The sequence below is a fragment of the Electrona antarctica genome (assembly GCF_951216825.1).
Source record: "Electrona antarctica genome assembly, chromosome: 9".
Taxonomy (NCBI): Eukaryota; Metazoa; Chordata; class Actinopteri; order Myctophiformes; family Myctophidae; genus Electrona; species Electrona antarctica.
In genome coordinates, this window is record NC_136790.1 from 31,820,305 (window position 1) to 31,838,946 (window position 18,642).

The following is an 18,642-nucleotide window of genomic DNA, read 5'->3' on the forward strand; positions in this document are numbered from 1 at the left end:
TATTATAGCATATGTCATATTGAATGAAATTCAGGACAGAGCAGGAGCCCAACTGTGTCACCAAAATGATTAACAGTTGCGTGTGGAGTTAAATGATAATCACAATTCACACAGGTGAATTAAATTAAATCATGATTCATAATTATTCATAAGGGCCTGCTGATGTAGTCACACATTTGACTGGATGTAAATAATCAACATTGGACAAAAATACACAATGATTTATGTCGCATGTATTGTTAATTATATTATATCTCCATTATGACTGTGTGAGAATAGTTAATACACTATCAACACTCAACTAGTAATAATGGACACTATCAACACTAAAAAAAACTATCTACATCTTAACACTAGTATCAACATTTTGTACTTTCTAGTTTGATATTAGCTCTTCAAATAGGGGCTGCAAAAGGCACTTCCTTGCTGCTCACTGATTGGTTGTGAGCTCCTGTGGACTTTTCCCCATAACTACAACTACATTTTTCTATGTTAACAGTTTAAAATATGTACTGTGAGATTTGTAAGGCCTCATTTAGACTGCAGTCACATTCAGTCAAATCTGATTCAAATGTGGTTTATTTCTCAAATCTGATCTTTTGGCTCGGCCATTCACACTGCCGTTTTCAAGTGACCAGATCTGATCTGCATGTTCAGACTGGCAGCCAAATCCAGCCTGAATCAGATCTGTGCCACATCCATATTGGAATCTGATTTGTTCTAAATGCAGACAGGTCACATACAAGTCGCATGGAATTATTTAGATCAGGTTGCTGCATTCAGATTGGGATAGATCACCTCAAATCAGATTCGAAACAGATTTTAAACCACCTCTGAATGTGGCTCAAGTCTTGTATGTGACCTGTCTGCATTTAAGGTGGCCTTACACTAGCCATTTTTTTTCCAATCTGAAATCTGATAGCACCACACACACTACAGGATAATCGGAGCGGGGCAGAGCAAATATCAAACATTCTTAATGTTGATCGGGCCGATCCCGATCACGCTTTGAGCGGTCGGGCACCCCCCGAGCGTCAAAAATGCCCGATTATCGGCTAGTGTAAGGCCACCTTTAGACTTGGATTTCAGTCTTGATGTGACACAGATCTGAATCAGGCTAGATTTGGCTGCCAGTGTAAATGGGGCCCTAGCGATTTGTAGTCTTACAAGGTGACACTTAAATTGTATTGTAGAACACGACTAAATGAGATATGAGACATTATCATCTCTCCGACCACTAGGGGCGAGCCAAATTCGTTTGCGATCGTTTTTGAAAACCTTAAAGTTATGCCCATACCCAACACCATTCTAAAAGTAGTTACCAAGGGCATAATTGTTATGACATTACAAATTAAATCTCAGTTCAAAGGCATTTTAGCTCCTGGCAGCCATCGTGGACGCCATCTTAAAAACGATGTTTTCCTAAAATAAATTGTATGTTATTTAGCAAACCCAATAGTAACAGAATCCATTGAAAAATCTATTTTATCAATTATTTTGGTTTTCAGCCATACCTATTGCCTACCCTAATGCAAACAGATTTTTTAAAACCTTATACCCATACCGGCAAACACCGTGCGAAAATTCAAAAACTAGTCACTAAAAGCCAAATCTTGGTGAGTTCTTACGAGTTCATCCCAAGATAGTTGAGAAGTTACAACAAAAAATAAAAAAAAACATAAAATATCAACCAATCAGAAGATTCCTGTTTGACGTTGAAGTTTGTGCCACGGTCACGCCATTTTACAAAAACTCACGATTTTGATAACTTTTCATCGTTCTGTTCAAGGTCTTTTGTGCATGCTGATCCGAGTTTGATTTGGAACTGACCATCCTGCTAGGAGGAGTTTGTTAATGTGCGACACGTGAAAATGGCATAAATTACACCAACAGGGCGGCGGTGGCTCAGGGGTAGAGTGGCTGGATGGAAACCGCAAGGTTGCCAGTTCGAAACCGGGCTCCCCCAGAGTTAGTGTCGAAGTGTCCTTGAGCAAGACACTGAACCCCTAATTGCTCCTGATGTTCTGGTTGGTGCCTTGCATGGTTTCCGCCACCATCGGTGTATGAATGTGTGTGAATGGGTGAATGTATAATGCACAATCTATGTAAAGCGCCTTGGATAAAGGCGCTATATAAATGCACCATTTACCATTTACCATTTAAAACGTCACAATAAATTCAAAATGGCTGAAATGGCTGACTTCCTGTTTGCTTTAGGTCATGGCGACCAAGAGACTTTTGTAACTCAGGACATGATACAGGTGTGAACTTATTATGTTTTGTTGTATTTGTATTCGTTACAGTTTTACCCTGGGACTTGAGTAAAAGAGTTGTTACACCTTGTCCGGAGTTATCGTTCTGCCTAACCGTGCCTCAAAGCAGCGAGGGCAGAACGTTGAAACGAATGTTTCAACTTTGTAATTATTTAGGCTAGCGGGCTAATGATAGCAGTTTAACAGCTAATGAAACATTTTCCTTTTATATCGGATATCTTCATTATTCTTCTGCCTACATATAGGTCATGTCCTAGTACTAGTACTGTATGAGCAAATAGGGGAAGGGGATCAACGTCACGTGATTCCTTGTTTGACCCGGCAAAATCGTCATGATCAGGATCGTGTCATGCCACACAAAGAAAAACGTATTGAAAACGGTTCAATCGGTGTGCAAGTAACGTACTCGGTGGTGTGTCCACACACCGGATACAGTGACAATTCTAGCATGTCTCAAAGAGTAAGATTATTGACACAATTTGACAGGATCGCAGCAAGTTTACATTATTTGGCAGTCGTGTATTAATTTTTCACAAGATCGGTGGTTGTTGCAATTACCTGCAACTACACACTGCATACTTCACCATATGGTGCGCTATGATAAAATTTAAAAAATGCATACGTTCCGTAATGCAATTCCAATGGTGAAAGCTGTGTTGCTTCACCCGACAAAAAATTGCGGGTTCTGTCAAGCCCCGAAATACCTGTATGTGTCTCAAAGAACAACACTGAGCTAACAGTAACGTTTTTTTCAATGTGGTGGTGTTTATTAGGTTTTGGGAAAGGAAAACAATATGCCAATGGTTGTATTATAGGCTAGATAGTCTGCACAAAGTATTGCCAGGAAGTGTAACGCCGGGGCTCCACCGGACGCGTTGCATCTCCGTCGCGTGCGTCAAAAAACGAACCGGGGCAATTTTAATGCAGTCACGCAACGCAACGCGGGTAGTGGAGCCACCCTTCATTGATTAAAAAGGGAACATTCCCTGACGGTGACGGAGACGCGACGCTGACGCGCCCGGTGGAGCCCCGGTGTTAGGAGTATGTGAGCAAATACAGACCATAAAAGCGAGTGTTATCCTAGTTACCCCACACGCTGGAAAATACAATAGATATACCATAAATTTCCCTTTAACCCTTAGAAGATGAAAGACGCCAATTGGCGTCTTCATCAGAATTCCGTAAATGATCAATGACGCCAATTGGCGTCTTCACAGTTTTTGATGAATCTAAACATATTAATATGCTCCGAAGCGCTGTTTAAATTCCTGAGCTTATATTCCAACTACATTACCCAGAAAACCCGTGTCACGTGACACACGTGTACGTGTTGCCATTGGAAGCTGGTCCCACCCCCTGTAAACAGTGGGGGCAGAGGGAGTCTTCATAGTTTTCATTGTTTTGCCTGTTTGCCGTCTCGCCCGAGCGATTTTCTAGCAGAAAAAGTTGAAAGCAGTACTATTTATTTGAGCGAGTTTTGTGGTAGTAGTATTGATCCATACGCGTCCCAGTCGCCTTCTCCAGGCGGAGTAGCCCTGGTCCAGTGCTTACAGCGAGACTCGCTGCTCCCTCCCTCCTTTTTTCATTGTCTCCCCATCGTCGTCCGATGAGCTATACCGGGAAACCATTGAAGAAGACGATCAACCCGGAATGTTTTGAGGTAATCTTATTGTAGAAAATGCCCTTCTATAGTGATCAGAAATCATAAGATGATCGCTACAAATAGATGCTTGGATAATTACTACTACTAGTCAGATCATGACGCCAGAATGACTCACCACGATGGCCCCCAGCCATTAGCCAGCACCGAAGGTGCTGGCTAATGGTGTTGGTCGGTGCATTGGTGCTGGCTAAGGGCTGGAGGGGGGGGTTGGTGTCGATCGGTTGGTTGGTGCAGTACAAATGTATCGTAGCAGGCATGCACGCATGGCAGTACAAGTATTTTATATTGTAGCGTGCCTTATAGGCGATCTGATCTTTAGAGTAATGTTCGCTCCTTTTATTTACTGTCTACAAAGACGGAGAACAAACATGCATCGTTTACTGAAGCAACGCGTGGTTATGATGACGTTGCTACAAGGATCGGAGGGGGGACGGGGAGTGAAGCTAACAGTAGCGTATTATATAAGATCTGTATGACGTTTCATTGACGTCTGAGCTTGCATGATAATTGCATTCATTGTATATTGTATACAATCATGATTGTACATTGTTTAGTGTGTCTCCGTGTGATGATGATGATGACGATGATGTCAGATAGCCTACGTCCCCCCCCCCCCCAACTGGCTATTGGCCGGGCTGACTACAGCTAAATGTTTATTTTTATATATTTAGAACTGGCATCGGAGGAGGAGGATGATGATGATGATGATGAAGACGAAGAGTCAAGACTGCGATGGAGTTCTCCGACACTGAACCGGATGCATTCATTCATTTCAGTTGTTGTTTTTTTTTTAAATTTAGCCTACACACACACACACACCGTCAAGAACAACTGGAATGCAGTGGTTTGGGGACACTGGGGAGTTTGGGGACAACTGTTTTGTATGTAGGCCTATTTATTTTCTGTAATATTTATTATAATTGTATTATGTTAGTAGTCATAAAAAATAAAAGACAAGCTTTTACAATGAGTTAGACCTGTCATGGCTATTTTGTTCACTAGTCTGAGGTTTATGGTTTGACTAAGCAAGTTTCAACTGTGATTTACTCTGTAACGGTAGATGGTAAGAACCCAATTTTTTTGTTATAATACAGTATACATTCAAGTCTATATTTTGATACATATCATGGGCACAAAGTCATATCAAAACAATGTCCTTGGATGAGTTTTTTATCAAAACTGTTTCTTCACAACAGGTTTTTGAGATACATGCATGAATAGACACGGTACTGGTAAGACTATGTAAACATGGTATATATCAAAATGTGCGTTAGAATGTCTAATTTTACCCCAAAAAAGAATTGAGTTTATATGATGTTCCATTTCAGAGCTAGGGGGACTTTTAGCTGGATAGGTCAGATTGATCATGACTGACCATGCTATTTATAGATGGCAAAATATCTACAGTGGTACATGTGAGAAACTTTTTATTTTATTTTAATTGAACTAGACAACTCACCCTTTAAAATGAGATATTGCATGGCTATGTACGCCCAGCAGAAAAAAAGTTATTTAGAAAATAAAACTTCAACCGGTCATAACTTTTTTTGTTGTCCTAGAAACACTACCCAGTGTAAATGCAGGCTCTTTTAAATGGCTTCCAACACCACAACTAAACATTTTATCAACTCAGTTCATTTTTTTCCTGGAAGCAGACAAGCCAAGCTTTCTCTGAAGGTCTTTCGTTGTCACACATTCACAACAGAGAATTTTCAATAAATCATTCAAAAACGCCATTCTGCCATAGAGAAGTCTAAAAACTATATAGAAATCCATGAAACTCTCAAAGAGTTAAGCTGAAGAATATTAGTAACCATTACAGAGTGCTAACTGGATAAACAATGTATGAAATTACGAACCTAGTTTAATTCAATCTTAGGTATTGGGATGGATACCACCACCAGACAGTGGCTTTGTCGTGACCTTATCAAGCTAGCTACATGTATAGATCCATACCTGGATATTAAAACAAAATACAAGCACAAGGTAACAAAACATTGACAGTATTTAAGAAAATTATCGCAATTCTGATACCATGGCAAGTGGGCCAAAGCGATCCTATCCTATACTATATTTGAATTGCATTTCGAAATGGGTCAGAAACACCTAAATGTGAGGTTTAAAGTTAAACAGGTCAAAATAATAGAGAGGGCACCGGAAATTAGACCCCTTTCCCTGCTGAACACAACTTTTGTTTTATCGGCCGATTGATAACTTTTAAGACATACAAGATTTTCCGCACTCAGGATTACGTCACATGTTTCGGTTCTTGCTTCTTGTTGTTGATCGTGACCGTGGAATATTTTTGGACACTATGACAAACTATCGCACTATTTTATTTTTAACCCTTAGAAGATGAAAGACGCCAATTGGCGTCTTCATCAGAATTCCGTAAATGATCAATGACGCCAATTGGCGTCTTCGCCGTTTTTGATTAATCTAAACATATTAATATGCTCCGAAGCGCTGTTTAAATTCCTGAGCTTATATTCCAACTACATTACCCAGAAAACCCGTGTCACGTGACACACGTGTACGTGTTGCCATTGGAAGCTGGTCCCACCCCCTGTAAACAGTGGGGGCAGAGGGAATCTTCATAGTTTTCATTGTTTTGCCTGTTTACCCGTCTCGCCCGAGCGATTTTCTAGCAGAAAAAGTTGAAAGCAGTACTATTTATTTGAGCGAGTTTTGTGGTAGTAGTATTGATCCATACGCGTCCCAGTCGCCTTCTCCAGGCGGAGTAGCCCTGGTCCAGTGCTTACAGCGAGACTCGCTGCTCCCTCCCTCCTTTTTGCATTGTCTCCCCATCGTCGTCCGATGAGCTATACCGGGAAACCATTGAAGAAGACGATCAACCCGGAATGTTTTGAGGTAATCTTATTGTAGATCCTTCTATAGTGATCAGAAATCATAAGATGATCGCTACAAATAGATGCTTGGATAATTACTACTACTAGTCAGATCATGACGCCAGAATGACTCACCACGATGGCCCCCAGCCATTAGCCAGCACCAAAGGTGCTGGCTAATGGGGGGGGTTGGTGTCGGTCGGTGCATTGGTGCTGGCTAATGTCTGGATGGTGGTGTCGATCGGTTGGTCGGTGCAGTACAAATGTATCGTAGCAGGCATGCACGCATGGCAGTACAAGTATTTTATATTGTAGCGTGCCTTATAGGCGATCTGATCTTTAGAGTAATGTTCGCTCCTTTTATTTACTGTCTACAAAGACGGAGAACAAACATGCATCGTTTACTGAAGCAACGCGTGGTTGTTGATGACCTTGCTACAAGGATCGGAGGGGGGACGGGGAGTGAAGCTAACAGTAGCGTATTATATAAGATCTGTATGACGTTTCATTGACGTCTGAGCTTGCATGATAATCGCATTCATTGAATATTGTATACTATCATGATTGTACATTGTTTAGTGTGTCTCCGTGTGATGATGATGATGACGATGATGTCAGATAGCCTACGTCCCCCCCCCCCCCCCCAACTGGCTATTGGCCGGGCTGACTACAGCTAAATGTTTATTTTTATATATTTAGAACTGGCATCAGATGAGGAGGAGGAGGAGGATGATGATGATGATGATGATGATGAAGACGAAGAGTCAAGACTGCGATGGAGTTCTCCGACACTGAACCGGATGCATTCATTCATTTCAGTTGTTGTTTTTTTTTAATTTAGCCTACACACACACACACACCGTCAAGAACAACTGGAATGCAGTGGTTTGGGGACACTGGGGAGTTTGGGGACAACTGTTTTGTATGTAGGCCTATTTATTTTCTGTAATATTTATTATAATTGTATTATGTTAGTAGTCATAAAAAATAAAAGACGCTTTTACAATGAGTTAGACCTGTCATGGCTATTTTGTTCACTATTCTGAGGTTTATGGTTTGACTAAGCGAGTTTCAACTGTGATTTACTCTGTAACGGTAGATGGTAAGAACCCAATTTTTTGTTATAATACAGTATACATTCAAGTCTATATTTTGATACATATCATGGGCACAAAGTCATATCAAAACAATGTCCTTGGATGTGTTTTTTTTATCAAAACTGTTTCTTCACAACAGGTTTTTGAGATACATGCATGAATAGACAAGGTACTGGTAAGACTATGTAAACATGGTATATATCAAAATGTGCGTTAGAATGTCTAATTTTACCCCAAAAAAGAATTGAGTTTATATGATGTTCCATTTCAGAGCTAGGGGGACTTTTAGCTGGATAGGTCAGATTGATCATGACTGACCATGCTATTTATAGATGGCAAAATATCTACAGTGGTACATGTGAGAAACTTTTTATTTTATTTTAATTGAACTAGACAACTCACCCTTTAAAATGAGATATTGCATGGCTATGTACGCCCAGCAGAAAAAAAGTTATTTAGAAAATAAAACTTCAACCGGGCATAACTTTTTTTGTTGTCCTAGAAACACTACCCAGTGTAAATGCAGGCTCTTTTAAATGGCTTCCAACACAGAAACTAAACATTTTATCAACTCAGTTCATTTTTTTCCTGGAAGCAGACAAGCCAAGCTTTCTCTGAAGGTCTTTCGTTGTCACACATTCACAACAGAGAATTTTCAATAAATCATTCAAAAACGCCATTCTGCCATAGAGAAGTCTAAAAACTATATAGAAATCCATGAAACTCTCAAAGAGTTAAGGCAGACTTTCGTGAAATGGAGCTATGTTCACAAGCGGGTGATTCTTCAAAGGTTAGTGAAAAACCGTGAACCGATGTAAATGATGGAAAACGTCCAGCGATAAATGTGTTAACTTTCTTTTGTTTTGCAGGGTTATAGTGTTTACTTTCCTGCTAGCACAGCTACTATACATCATGTAGACAGGTCAATATGATTGGTTGGAGTTAGCACGCCCAGACGGTGATAGACACCATCCCACAGTCTCATCCAAGCCTCTTCCATCTGGCGGATTCAGGTTAACTGGAAATCCCCTCCCATCCACTTGCAGGGAGTTACTCACTCAGCACTTACTCCCTTTTCACCCCTTCTTCCAGGTTTGAAAAGTGTGATGGGTGGGGACTATATTCGGGGCCTCTGTGCCGTGTTGTGTGTCCTCTCGCATGCGCAGTAGTGTCACCTCCGTGCTCAAGCTTGTGAGTCAAGTCCATTGGACGAAAAAAATAATCCCTTGTGCACGTGTCTATCCCCAGCCGAAATACGCTGCAGTACCTATGATCGGCCAGCATGTCGATTGCGCTTCAGTTCTTCCTCTCGTTTCTGGGGGCTTGTGTTTAAAGTGTTAACCGAGTATACTCGTTCTATCAAATAAAAACGTTTGGTGCTCAGGACGAGTACTCGTTCTAAAGCGTGTATCGATATAAGAAGGTCTTGCTGTTTTCCATTTTTGGAATAGCTCTGGTTGCTAGGCCCGGTTGCTAGGGCCCCGCCCGCCCTGTTTGGGTGCACACGCATCTTTAGATGCCGTTTTCTCAGAAACTACTACTGGGTCTCATTTCATATTTTTTGGCCACAAGGTGGCACTCAAAGTGTTAAGAAGAAACCAGCACTTGGCATTACCTCCACAAATAAATGTACATTATGTTGAACAGCCTGTATTTCATGTTGGTGTAAAACAATTTGTTTTCTTCTGAGGTTGAAAATCTAAAGTATTGACTGGATTGTTTTGTAGTGTGTAACACACTACATAGCTCCTTTCGGAACCCTACGTTAAAGTTTCTGACATTTTGATGACTTTACGTAGGGTTCCTTATCATCGACTTCAAGCGACATGGGATGCAATCTGATTTACCCTGACTTACCCCTGTGCTGCGGTGTGGGTGTCACGCTGACATATTCCAAAAGAAGCATATGAACGCTATAGTTGACAACGAACCTTCTGACCCCCCCCGCGAACGGCTCAGAAGCCGTTAAGTATTTTTAATGTTTGTACGACCGTTTTGGCAGCTCTGAAATTCTCTTGTTGACATCCCATTGTACGGCCTCCAGCATCTCGGTTGGCTAGCTGCGCCTCCCTACGCGCCTCGTAGGCGCAGCTAGCCAACCGAGATGTCAACAAGGAGGGACCGAAGAGAGAATTTCAGAGCTGCCAAAACGGTCGTACAAACATTAAAAATACTTAACGGCTTCTGAGCCGTTCGCGGGGGGGGGGGTCAGAAGGTTCGTTGTCTCCTATAGCGTTCATATGCTTCTTTTGGAATATGTCAGCGTGACACCCACACCGCAGCACAGGGGTAAATCAGGGTAAATCAGATTGCATCCCATGTCGCTTGAAGCCGGTGATACCGGACCCTACGGGTTAGGGGTCCAAAGGAGCTCAACCCGGGGGGTCCGGAGACGGGCTACACACTACACTACACTACACAAGTATGAGTGTATTCTCCATTATGCAGGTGGCTTTATTCACCCTCTTCTGCCTCAGTTGTGCAAATGGAGGCTGAATGTATTTGGTGAATGATTAGCCTATCCAACTGAACATGCAATTCAATTTGTAAACTGTGGTTTATATCATTTGCATAACCATAGTAAATCACATCTAATTCAACGAAAACCAATAACAACCTTTTACCTTATTGTGCGCGAACCCACGTTATTCCTTCAATTGGCTCACGAGCGCCCCCACTTCGTCGCGAAAAATCTCTTGGTCATTACGTTCCACAAAAATAGCCGCCATACAGCTTTAAAAAAAATGCTGTGCATCACATTCACAACTTCGAGTCCCTCATGGAACACGTCGCAATTTTTTAGGCGGACTTGAAAGACTGGCAGCTTCTGGCTTTGCTATTCAAACACCAGGCAATCTTTCTTTCTCTGCTCTATCTCAACAACTAGTTGGTGTTTTTCCTCTTTTTTAAGACTCATTACAAGCAAGTCTCCATCTTTAACGTCAATATTTTAGCTATAGGCCTATTCGATACGCGAATGTTATATATAAGAAGACGTTAAACGATTTGAAAAATAAAAAACATAATAAACGTAGCTAGTTACCGTTTCCAACGGTGCTGCCTGTGGGTAGTATCCAGTGTGAGTCTGCCGATACTGCCTAGTAAAATGGCTGCAACAACAGACAGCCAGAGCAGCGGACTCGAGTGGAGAGGGACGCGGGGTAATTTTGGCCTGAAATAGTTATCGGTTAGGGAGCCCCACACATTCATTATGTATGTAACACACGATTATTAACATTTAACTTATGTTAAACATTTTTTTTTTATCAATATAATTTTAAACTAAGTTTTTTATATATTTTTCTGACAACAGAGAAATTAGCTTTACCTGATTATATCTTGAATTTTGAGAATAATTTTGATTATTATAATAATCTTTAGTATTGTTTGAAATTAAGATTGTGTTGCATTGACATTTTTAGATCATCCTGGTGAGCTTTACACGTGCCTTACATGTCAACAGATACATTCAGATTATAGGTTACATGGAAATCCTTTGTTGGGGCAAAAATTTACTCTAATAGAAGGGGTGGAGTCTCCCATGGAGGCAAAGAAGGGGCGGAGACTGTTCTCCCTTGGGTCTGATAAAGAATAGACTTTTCAGTCAAATTCCACCTATATTATTACAAAAATGTTTGTACAATCATACCAAGACTATGGAACACATTAGTGCGAGCCACTACTATTATCATAATATAGGCCTATGGGTGGGTTTAGATATTTTGGGTCTAGCAAAATGTCCTAGCTCTGCTCAAAGCAGAACAAAACGTTCAGGAAGGGGTGGAGTCGTATCAAGTCTAACTCCACCCCCTGAATGAGAGTCACAAAACAACCACGCTAAACATTTGACCAAGACCGAAGGGTCTTGGTCCCTTATTGTTTTTGTCTGTTTTTTTCTTCTCCTTCTCCTTCCGCCAAAAATAGCAGTTCTGGCTGAACCGTGCAGTCGGTTTTCATGAAACGTGGCAAAGGGCTATGCCAAATGTTGAGGACACGAAGCCCACAACGATTGGTGGCGCTATAGCACTCATCTGAAAATGCAAACTTTAAACAAGCATAGCTCATGAACCGTTTGACCGTTGGCAATGGAACTTTGATACACATGTGTCTCCTCATGCAGAACAACTTTTGTGTTCTGACTTTTAATCTCTGACCTTTAGATCACCCGCCATTTTGAATTATATGAAAAACAGTTAAAATATATCTCCTCCCAGGATCTTTGATCAAAATGCACGAAAACTTCTACACATGAAACTTTTGACCTATCAGGACAACAAATCGGAAGTACATTTTTTTAAGTGAAAAAATTAAGTTTTTATCAGCCAATGAAAATCCGCCCTATAGCTAGGTGGGAAATTGACATGACAGTTCAGTTGGTGATAAAAGCATGAAATTTGGCACAGATGACCTTCATATGACCCTAATTGATAATCAACCTCGGGCCAAGCAGAATTCCACCATTTTTCAAAATGGCCGCCAGTTTGCAATTGGACCTATACGTTTTGGATTATATCACTTTGCTAGGACTGTAAATCTTTGATTTCACCATCATTTTGATATTAGAGAATATGTTCTGGAGGTATTTCTACCAAATAAGATCAAAATAACTTTAGGTTTCAATATGGCGGCATGTTTTCCAATATGGCTGCCAATAAACTGCATAAATGTACATCTTCTCATGATTAATCCACAGTTGGTGATACAAACATGAAATTTGGCACATATCACCTTTATCTGTGCCTAATTCATTATCAACCGTGGGCCACGCAGAATTCCTAAATTTGTCAAGATGGCCGCCAGTGGCTGCAACTGGACCTACGTTTTGGACTATAGCACTTTGCTGAGGCTGAATATTTGATTTCCCCCTAATTTTGATATAAGAGAATATGTTCTGGAGGTATTTCTACCAAAAATAACATTAAGTTCCAATATGGTGGCATGTTTTCCAATATGGCTGCTGATAAATTGCACAACTGTACATCTGCTCATGGTTAATCCACAGTTGGTGATACAAGCATGGCATTTGGCACAGATCACCTTTATACCACCCTAATTGATAATCAACCTCGGGCCACGCAGAATTCCTCCATTTTTCAGTTTTCGCCAGTTGAAATGGGGGCTGTATTTTTTAATTACCCCCTCATTTTGATATAAGAGAACATGTTCTGGAGGTATTTCTACCAAGCAAGATCACCTGTACACCTTCCGAAAGACTAAAGCCCTGTCTTCCTTGGCTTGGCTCTCCTGCGCTGGCACATCTTGTCAATTCAGGTGCGGCTGTTTAGCTTTAATTTGGGGCAAGCTAAACAGCATTTAGGAAACTAGAAAATGCCGCAGCTCGCTTGGTCTTCAACCAGCCAAAATTCTCACATGTCTCTCCCCTGCTCCGCTCCTTCCACTGGCTCCCGGTCGCTGCCCGCACAGAATACAAAACTCTGATGCTGGCATTCAAAGCAACCAAAGGTATGGCTCCCCCATATCTTGCAAGTATGATTAAACCCTACAAACCCTCCCACGCACTCAGATCAGCCAACGTAGGGAAGCTGGAAGTACCCTCACTAAAAACGCCGGGACAACGCTCCACACGTCCCAAACTCTTCTCCCTTCTGGCTCCGAAACTGTGGAATGCACTTCCCGTTGCAGTCAGAACTGCAGCATCACTCCCAATCTTCCGCCGTAGACTGAAAACCCACCTTTTCAGACTCCATCATGGCCCATAGCACTTACCCTAGGGATATTATTGTCGGAATCGTTACGCGGCGGATAAAAGCATGAAATTTGGTACAGATGTCCCTTGGGTCATCCTAAAACATCCTAGAAGGGGTGCCGAAAAAAATCTTAAACAGGAAGTGAGTTATGGACAAAATTCAAAATGGCCACCTACAGTGTTGGCTCAAAAGACGCCAAAAGAATCTCCAAAAAGCATACAATTTGGCACACATGTCCCTTGGGTCATTCCAAGACATCCTAGAGGGGATTCCCAAAGTAATCTGAAACAGGAAGTGAGTTATTTACTAAATTGAAAATGTGTACAGTGTTGTCGATTTACTCAAAAGACAACTATATTATAAAGAATCACATAAAAGCATGACATTTGGCACACATGTCCCTTGGGTCATTCTAAGACATCCTAGAAGGGGTGCCCAAAATAATCTGAAACAGGAAGTGAATTATTGATAACATTGAAAATGGCCATATACAGTTGACAGATAATGCAAAAGACACCTAAAGAATCGCATAAAAGCATGACATGCAAATGTCAATTGGGTGATCTTAGCATCCTACAAGGGGTGCCCAAAATGTTTTAAACAGGAAGTGAGTTTTTGGCTAAATTCAAAATGACCACCTAAAGCATGTGATACAAAAGAAAATGTATGGTTAATCCTTTTGAAGTGCTTAGGCAGGAATCAAACAGTTTTGCAGTAATTGAAATATGCACCTGTGTTCTGTATGGCAAGACAACTGACATTGAAAATGTTAATGATCTCTAAGGAAGGACCTGTTTGCTCAAAAATGTCTCTCAATGGAAACTATTCCTCCCACACAGGCTGCACTTCAAATTGAGCAGTTTACCAATCTGAATTTTGGTCCAGAAGCTGTACCTATGCTGGTCCTATGCAAGCTCTACCATCTCCTGAAAAATAGTTTGTAGAGAATTCCTCAAGTGTTGCTGCAAAGCTGAGCCCCTCTGTTTGAGAAAGTGTAGTTGCCGGTGTGGAATCGTAAATATAGTCCATACGCCATAATGCAATATTCTGTCAATAATTATACTACACTTTGGTTATTGTGCTAAATGTCATGGTTCATGAGAGAGTAGACACATTGTCTACAGTCAGAAGAGCTTGGTCTCTGAGAGCAATCACCTCGGAGGTTCTCGTGAAGTACCCTGTGGCTAGGCTTTGTTCTATACTGTTTGAAGCTTGGTCTCAGGTGTGAATCAAAACACACAGTGGACAGCCATTTGGCTATCTCTCTGCAATATGTTGATGCTGTATGTAAATCTGTAACCACACCCAGAGTTCAACTGTTGTTTTGTGAAAAGTATATATCATGTCAATTGTCAATGTGAAAGTCATCAGTTTTAGCTGGCTACGGTCAGTGCTGGGAGCTCCTGGGCTCCAGGCTCAGGGCCCACGGCGAAGCTCTCTGTCTTTGGTCTGCAATAAATGGTCAACTCTGGGATCTCAGTTCATCTCTCTGCCTGTTTCTCTTCGATCTGATGACTACAGTTTGCTGCTTGCTTTAGAGTTCATCTCTCTCTGGTTTAGTATAGTTTACTGAGTTTAGGGTCAGTTGTGTGTGAAAATACACGACACCGGGATGCTGGGTTACCTTGCACAGCATTATATCAATGTGCTGGTAATTGTGTAATGGCACACAGTTACTAGAAGAAAATAAATAAGAAGATAGAGTCTAAAGTAGAGTGCAAAATAAATAAGATTGCAGAGAGTAAAATAACAATATGCAGAGTAAGATAAGATGCTGAGTAAAATAAATAAGGATATGCAGAGTTAGATGAATACAGATTCTAAGTAAAGTAAAGAAAAGGAAATAAATATGATGATGTATAGTGTAAATGTAAACATAATATGCTAGGTTATACATTCTGCAGTTGTCAACTGCAGTTTAAACATCCATTTAGAATTTCTTCTAAATGGATTTTTTTTCTTCTAATTTCTTTTAGCCGATCTGCATGAGGAAACGCAACACTCGCGGCGGCGGGGCAGCACAAACATAGCATGCGTAGGGCAATGAAATAGTCAGCGATGTCCCTGTATGCGTATATATGGAGATCTCTATATCTGTCTGTCCTTGTCCCTTTTATGCTCATATGGAGATCCCTGATGTTATCAGCAGGCGTTTACACTAAGGGTTGCCCACCTGCCCCTGGCAGGTAAATAAAACTTCCGGGCAGTTGGAGTTTGCTTTCAGGTTGCCCACCAACCGGGCAAGTGCTCGCGGCTTGAGGGGGGACATCTATAAACGCAACACGAGATATCTGTCTAAACACCTGCACATGGCCAGAGCACTCTGTCTTCTGGTCTGTGGAATATAAAATAACAGCACTGTTTACCAATAATGTGCTGTGTTCAGTGTTGCTACACTTAAAAAATCACACCTGTGTGAAGTGAGGGGCTATCATCACACATCATCATACATCATCTCATACTGGCCAATCACAATTTGCGTCCTCACTTTTGTGTTCAATGTTTGTATTTACACTTTTGACTTCAATGTTTGTTATTGTGCTGGCCATTAGGCCATAAATGGCATTCAATGTTTGTGTTCCTCAAAGCTGGACATACTGTAGGGGGGACTAAAAATATTCAATAACACGTGTGAACCCATAGTCATATTCATACTGTAGCTATGTAAGTATTTGGCATAAAAATTGTCATTTTTTGTTTCACAGCCCCAGAAACAAAACAAATGTTAAGATGAACGGTCAAATTTTACCTATCATTTTGTAATTAACTTTTTGGGCAAGTGAGCATTAACTTTGGGCAAGTAGAACATGACTTGTGGGGGCACGGTGGCACAGTTGGTAGTGCTGTCGCCTCACAGCTAGAAGGTCCTGGGTCCTGGGTCCTGCGTCCCGGGACACTGTGGGTGCTGGCGGCGTGTTTCCTCCTCCGTGTCATCAGTGCCCATACCCGAGGCGGGGTTGGCGAAAGGGCCTTTCTTTGTGGAGTTTGCATGTTCTCCCCATGTCCCCTAGGGTAGGTACCCTCACAAAAATGCAGTAATCCTGGTCTCTAAACTGCCCCCCCCTGGCCAGCCGGGGCGCCTGATGGAGGGGAAAGGAACTGGTTCGAATAATGTGTTCCTTCCACGCGCTACGTCCAACCAGGGACCTCCCCCCTGTCAGGTGCAAAGGAGCAACTTGGACACTCAGACATGAAGGCAGCATGAGTTCAAGTCCGTTGCTCTACCCATGTCCCCCATATATGGGGACTAGGTTGGCGGAGGGTGTGTAGAGCCCAGGATCACATTAGATAATTGACACAGGGGTGAAAAATGGATTACAAAATCGTGGGATAAAAATTAGTTAAAAAAAAAAAAAAGAACATGACTTGTACTTCTCTGACGGGCAAGTGCCTGAGACCTTAGTGTCAAGTCAACACCTATGGGCATATATGGGTATGCCTATATGGGCATATGGGGGGAGGTCGGCAGTTGTGGGGAATTTGCCAAATCAAGATAAGGCTTGATTTGGCAATCAATTGGCTCATTTGAGCCACAGCCAAAGGCTTTTCAGGTGGTTCTGGTCAACTGCCTATCCGACCGACTCCGGGCACTACATTCCCTGGGGTCATCTGAGACGTGCTTGTTGAAGTTGAACAGCCTAGCGGGCTTGGCCACAAACGTTACCCCTAACCAAAAACCTTGGGGTATCATTGACGGTTGACGCTGACCTTAGATTCAATGTCCAAATTAAGAAAGTTTTGCAAGCATGTTTCTTCCAGTTAAGAAACATAAGTCATTTTTAACAGTTCCCAATTCAGAAAAAGTTATCCATGCCTTCATCACATCAAGCTTAGACTACTGTAATGCACTGTACACAGGCCTAACCATAAATCCATTTTCTGCCTACAATTAGTCAGGCTCCTGACTATAGATTTGCTGTGCAGCACTTTGTGACCTTGTCTAGAAAGGTGCTATATAAATAGTTATTACTTGCGCAAGCAGAGCACGCAAGTATTGTGGTCGTGCTGTCTTTTTTATGTGTATGCTCGGAGGTATATATATACCGATGTTGATGGTGATTAAGATATGTTTTCAAAAAGAAAATCATCTTTACTAGGAAGAATCACACCTGTGTGAAATGAGGGGCGCTCTTATTTATTGCTTCATTGTTAATGGGAATACACAGAGTGTGGTGTGGTAGAGGACCACGAGCGTATGTCACAACACTAACATCTGCCCCGAAGAGCCGTCTTTGGTCCAGCGTCCACTCTGGTCTGGAAACAGCACTTTTTTGACCTCTGACCCCAGTAGAAGGCCCGCCACTTTTTATTTTACACCTCTCCCGCTTAGCGGAGAGTGTGGTGTGTGGACATGTCCCCGAACGCATGCGTATGTCACAACAGCTGCCCTGAAGAGCCATTTTGGCCATTTGAAAATAGCCGATGTACTGTATTTTGACGGCAGTAACTGCCTGTCATAATTTCACCCCCCTCCGTATCTATAAGTATTGGACAGTATTAACCGTCTGCCCGCCGAACACGAGAACCTACTTTTCTCTCGTTCCACGCCAGAAACATGGAACACGTAGTTCTCGTGTTTGTATTGTTTAATCCATTTTTAAGGTCCGATCGTAATGCTAGCTGATGTTGCTACCGCAACAACACTCTGGGACACTTTTGAAAATGCGCGCGCATCCACTTGCATTGTCCACCCTGTCTTCAGAGGCCTGTATCTCGGAAGGGACATTGAGGGGGAAGATTTGACCAAGACAAGCGTTTTCAACGGCCTGTAGCAGGCGCTGTGATACTCGCGGTCCACTTTTTCCACCGCCGAGCGAGACAACAACAACCAGTGATGACAACACACACGGAATTGTTTCATAGTAACATGCGATTACGGATATTTTGTTCTTCAAAGTAAGTGTTACGCGCGATAAAACCTTGGCAGTACGCTATCGAGTGATTAATTAATGCTGGCGGTATTTAAGATGTTGATGTTGATGTTGATGTTGATTTTGTATTCATCTGTAGGGCCCCTAATCACACCTTAGAAAGCATGAGTGTCTATTTCAA

At 41.8% G+C, this 18,642-nt stretch overlaps 1 protein-coding gene across 4 annotated transcripts in view; it reads right to left on the minus strand.

Moving 5' to 3' along the window:
• The window catches only part of ccdc71 (coiled-coil domain containing 71), a 29,876-nt gene extending 18,822 nt beyond the window's left edge, over nucleotides 1-11,054 (minus strand). For 2 of the 4 annotated variants that reach the window (XM_079510546.1, XM_079510544.1), the window contains exon 1: nucleotides 10,507-10,918. The gene's annotated coding sequence lies outside the window, so the exon portion shown is untranslated. The other 2 variants (XM_079510543.1, XM_079510545.1) reach the window with 2 other exon arrangements.
• Nucleotides 11,055-18,642: the final 7,588 nt, after the last annotated feature.